The following is a 6000-nucleotide window of genomic DNA, read 5'->3' as shown; positions in this document are numbered from 1 at the left end:
CATGTGGATTAAGGGCCTGGTGTTGTCCCTTCCGTGGCTCTGGTTACAGCTGTAGCACAGGTTCGATTCCAGGCCTAGGAACTTCCACGTGCTGCAGGTACGGCCAAAAAAGAATGCTAATTGTGTCGCGGTCTAATGTGTGACACAAATTCATGTTAAGGAAAACCAGTGACTATGGTTCCAAGTATATTTAAATTTATAGCCTCCGAATTCTCATGTCAAAGAATAAGTCAGTATCTTGTGAAATGACAGTTTTAAGCCATAGTTTATGGGTGTCATGTGATGTATAACTTGGCTCATCTGACTTGAGAATTGAACGTGATGGGAAGACACAGACTCTAGAGCAGAATGACCAGCTCTGCCTCCGTATGATGGTGTGAACTCGGTCATGAACTCACTTTCTGTTCGTCGGCCTCCCCATTTACCACTATTAAGACGGTAATAATAACAGCACTCCCCTTGCTGGATTGTCTTGCGGGCTGAAATCAGACATTCTTCTAACTTAGGTGCGGTGATTAGAACTGTGCCTGGTCCACGGGAACATTTTATGAGGCTTGACTTTTATAATCTTCAAACAGTAATCAGCAGAAAGAGTCCATAACAAATATTAGGTAATGAAAATTTCTGCAATATTAATTCCAAAATCAGATATAGTTAAGGATTCTCTTTCTCATTTGGGGCCTTAGAAATATCTAACATTTCAGTACCCGGGGTCAAATCACCAGGCCAGTGCATAATTATTTCTACTTAAATTTTGCTTCTCCGTGATTGTAGCTCTCATGTTTGAAGCAGCTTATACAAAAATAGATTTAAAAATCAGAAGTGGTTTTGGTAAGCTATGATACATGTTTTCCAGAATTATTCTTGAATATATTACTTAGAATTCTTTTTTTTTTTTTTTTTTTGCTTTTTAGGTCCACACCCACAGCGTATGGAAGTTCCCAGGCTAGGGGTCACATCGGAGCTAGAACTGCCGGCCTATACCACAGCCACAGGAATGCGGGATCCGAGCCGTTTCTGTGACCTACATTGCAGCTCACCGAAATCCCAGATCCTGGACCCACTGAAGGAGGCTGGGGATTGAACCCTCAACCTCGTGGTTCCTAGTCGGATTCGTTTCTGCTGAGCCATGATGGGAACTCTCATATTATTTAGAATTCTTCAAGAAGTTTATGAACTATTCCTGTGTATGCAGTGCTAATTAAAAGGTAACAGAAAAGCATCTTCAATGCAGGGGCTTTACAAGTTCCACAGGGATGGGGAGAGTCTGGAAATTGGTAGTTAAAAAGGCTCATCTAGGCATTTGCAAGTTGGATTTCTCTGATAACTAAAATCCACAAACTTATATTTTAAAACCCTTTTATTTTTACAGTTGCACCTGCAGAATGTGGAAGTTCCCACAATAGGGGTCAGATTGGAGCAGCAGCTGCCTGCCTATGCCACAGCCACAGCCACACAGGATCTGAGCCTCAGCTGTGACCCACACTGCAGCTTGCGGCAACACCAGATTCCTAACCCACGGAGCGAGGCCAGGGATCAAACCCACATCGTCATGGATACTATGTCAGGTCATAAGCTGCTGAGCCACAACAGGAACTCCAAAACCTCTTCTTGAAAATGGGAGTACAGTTTTCCTTTCCTTACCCTCAGCAGGTCTGCTGTGTTTAGTTACCATACGTCATTAACTTGGCATAAAAATTATCCTCCATCCTGAATGTTTCTACCATTGCTCAGGAAAAAGAAAGTATCTTAAACGCCACAGTATCAACCATGAACGTGAGAAAACTCATAAAATCATAGACTTAGAATCCCTGGGGCCACTGGCCAGACAAAGGTTCTGCCCTCAACGACCTGCCCTTTCCCCTGGGCCTTCATCAAGTTTCAGTGGAATACCGGGGACAGAGCAGAGCTGGAGGAAACCCTCCTTGTCCCAGGTACCCCAGTCGTCAAGCCAGTGGCCACCTAGAGCTGATGTAAGAGCAGGACAGCTCATGAGCTGTAAGCATCCCTTTTGTTTTCTCTTGAAAAGTTCTGTTGAGGTATGGTTGATTTTCAAGGCTCTGATCATATCTGCGACACAAGAGTGATTCAGCTCTACATGCACCCACACGTCCATTCTCTTTCAGATTCTTTTACCGCATAGAGGAGCACAGAACACCGGGTCGAGTTCTCTGTGCCATACAGCAGGTCCCCGTGGGCCAGTCCTTCCAAATAGCTCCGTGTGCGTATGTCATAGTGACCTTCCTTAAGGCTCAAATCCATGCTTGCCAGCTGAGGGCAGGACAGCAGTGAGAAAACTTTCTAAGAGGAAACTTCTGAATTTTGTGTGTCTTGGAAGACTCCTGGGATGGAGCAGGAGTGCTGAGAAAATGTCCCTCAGTTAGAGGTACAAGTATTTTTGCCGAATTCTGCAGGTGGACAGAAAACATGAGAAAAGTCCTCTATGCACTTGGAGTTCTAATGAGGTGACTCTTGGTGGCTTGGTAAGGGGCAGGACGGCTGAAAGGTGCAGCCCGAGGGGCAGGCGTGCAGGAGAGTTGATGGCTGAGAACGCCACTGTAGAAACGAGAGAGGACCCCGGGCACTCATTCAAGTTCATTCTTGTAAGAACAGTTACATGATTATTCTACACTTTGATCTCTTCCTTACTTACTGTCATAAATTACATTTGAATGTTCACATCCTGACGTGTAAGCTCCATAGTCTTGGGGACCTCACTCCTTCACTCCAGTTCCTTCTACACCCAGGTCATGCTGGGTGTCTTTCTGTTCCAAAAGTCCATCCTTTTTATTGACGCTCCAATTAAGTTCTGTTTTCTGGTCTGAATAAAACCTCCCACCCTCTACTCTTGTGCTAACCTGCCACAGTTAATAAATCGTGATATTTCTATGATGGTTCATGATGATAACAGATAATGGTCATGCTTAACCCTTTTCAGTTCAAGTCACAATCTTTGCTCACCCACGTTATTCAGAGCAATAGTCCACCCGCCGTCTAGATTTCGTGATCATTCTATGCATGAAATAGCGAAGCTTGTACATGCTCTAATATGAGGCACGTATCACTGCAACACAGTTTTTCACAGGTTGCTATTTTTGTAGCAGGTCAAAGAGTTGTATGTTCCTACTTCAATTACGGATGGTCTCAGATTATTTCTCAAATCATCATAATAAAGGGAATGTGGAGGTTTTCCTCACCATGGAATTGACATGGCGAAACAGCATTTCTTCAGGAAAAAAGCCCTGATTTTAAGTTCTGGTTTGGCCATCCTTTCTGATAGCCCAGGCTAGTGCTTCGCATTTATACAATTGTGATAGTAGCCTTGTTTGTGAGACTGTGGTGGGAGAAGCAATGTAAGTGCAGTTTGTATTCTGTAAGTACTGCGTATATTAAAGATGTACCATTACAAGTCGGAAAGTCCTTCTTGTCAATTCTGCACTTGGTATCTTTTCATTTGACTTTATACGTTTGCTTAGAATCTCTCCAATGAGAAGAACAATGTTGATGAAGTATAGTCCCCATTCAATGAAGCCGTGTATTTGGAGACAATTATCACCTCTTACATAAGTTTCTTTTTCTCTCTGAGCTGCTGAATCCCCAGATCCCCCATCATTCTCTACATTGCTGATTATTCCAGGTTCTCTGCTTGGACTCATGAAGAAATTTTATGAAGATTGCAAAGTTTTTATTGAATGCCCCTAGGTGGGTTCTGCAAATACGAGTTTTTATTAACATAATAAAAATTCATAACATATGGGACAGTTTTTTTAAAGACTGCACTTTAGAACAGACAGATCACAGCAAAATTTGAGAGTAAGGTACAGACATTAACCATATACTCCTTGCCCCCACACATGCCACCTCCTGTTATCAACATCCCCACCACAGTAGCATATATATATATATATATATATATATATATATATTTTTTTTTTTTTTTACCAAGAATGAACTGGCACTGACATGGCATCATCACCCGAAACACAGTGTATGTTAGAGTTCGCTCTTGGTATCATGCATCCCAGGGGCTTGGACAAATGTATAATGAATGACATGTTTCCAGCATTACGGTATCATACAGAGTATATTCACTGCTCTAAAAATCTTCTTTGCTTTGCCTGCACCTGCCCCAACCTGCCACACTCACTTCTAGCAACTGCTGATCTTTTTATTGCATCCTTAGCACTGCCTTATCAGAACCTCATATAACTTTAATCATGTAGTATATAATTTTTCATGTTGGCTTCTTTCATTAGTCCTATGAACTTAGGGTTCTTTCAGGTCTTTTTATGGTGTGATAGCTCATTTCCTTTTAGCGCTGAGCAGTACTCCATTGTCTGAATGCACCACAGTTTATTTACTCATTTACCTATTGCAGGGCCTCTTGGCTGCTTCCAAGTTTGGGCAATTATAGATAAAATTGCTATGAATGTCTGTGTACAGATTTTTTGTGTGGACATAATTTTCAAATCCTTGGGCAAAACCAAAGAGCATGACTGGCAGATCTTACAGATATTGAGAAATGTTGTAGTTTTATAAGAATCTTCCAAAGTGTCTTTTAGAGGAGCTGTGCTGTCTTTTATTCCTGCCAGCAGTGAATGGGAGTTTCTGCTGCTCCACATCCTTCCCAGCATTTGGTTTTGTTGGTGTTCTGAACGCGGGCCATTCGAACAGGTGTCTGGAAGAATCTCGTTGTTTCCTTCAACAGGTGAGAAACATTTTCAGTTACTAGTTCTTCAGATAGGTCTCTGTCTGGTTATCTCTCTCTTCTTATTCTGGGACCTCTCTGGGGCAAATATTTGTATGTGTGATGTTGTCACAGAGGCACTTTAAACTATCTTCATTTTTTAAATTATTTTTTTCTTTTCGCTGTTCTGGTTGGTTGAGTTCCACTACCCTGTCGTTCAGATTACTGATTCTTCTTTCTATAACCTCCCATTTGCTATCAATTCCCTCTAGTATATATATTTTTTATTTCAGTTATTGTATTCTTCAGTTCTGATTAGTTTTGGGTTTTTTATCTCTGTTGAACTTCTTAACATCTTACTGTGTTCATCCGTTCCTCTCCTGAGTTCAGTATCTTTATGACTCTTACTTTGAAGTCTTTATCTAATAAATAGCTTGTCTCTTTTTCATTTAGTTCTCTTTCTGAGGTTTTGTCTTGTACTGTTTTTTGTTTGTTTTTGTTTTGTTTGTTTGTTTGTTTTGGTCTTTTTGCCACTTCTTGGGCTGCTCCCACGGCATACGGAGGTTCCCAGGCTAGGGCTGGAATCGGAGCTGTAGCCGCTGGCCTACGCCAGAGCCACAGCAACGCGGGATCTGAGCCGCGTCTGCAACCTACACCGCAGCTCACGGCAACACTGGATCACCAACCCACTGAGCAAGGCCAGGGATCGAACCTGCAACCTCATGGTTCCTAGTCAGATTCGTTAACCACTGCGCCATGACAGGAACTCCTTTTTTTTTAAACTCAGTGCATTTTGCTACATTTATAGCTGTACAATGATCATCACAACCCATTTTTACGGCATTTCCATCCCAAACCTCCAGCCCATCCTCCCCACCCCGCAACCAGTTCCCTTTGGAAACCATGAGTTTTTCAAAGTCTGGGAGTCAGTATCTGTTCTTCAATGAGTTCATTGTGTCTTTTTTTTTTTTTTTTTAGATTCCACATGTAAGTGATAGCATATGACATCGGTGTCTCACTGTCTAACTTCACTTAGCATGATAATTTCTAGGTCCATCCATGTTGCTGCAAATGCCATTATTTCTTTCCCTTTTATGACTAATATTCCACTGTGTCTATGTACCACATCTTTATCCACTCCACTGTTGATGGACATTTAGGTTGCTTCCATGTCTTGGCTATTGTCTATAAAGCTGCAATGGACATTGCAGTACATGTATCTTTTTGAGTCATGGTTTTCTCTGGATAGATGCCCAGAAGTGGGGTTGTGGATCAAATGCTAATTCTATTTTTAGTTTTTTGACGATATCTTG

Source organism: Sus scrofa, chromosome 10, assembly GCF_054392235.1.
Source record: "Sus scrofa isolate SSC_HxYL_T2T_F1_AM1 chromosome 10, Sscrofa_HxYL_maternal_Yorkshire_Landrace_v2.0, whole genome shotgun sequence".
NCBI classification, from domain to species: Eukaryota; Metazoa; Chordata; class Mammalia; order Artiodactyla; family Suidae; genus Sus; species Sus scrofa.
The sequence above is the reverse complement of the archived record's forward strand: the minus strand, read 5'-3'. Positions refer to the sequence as shown.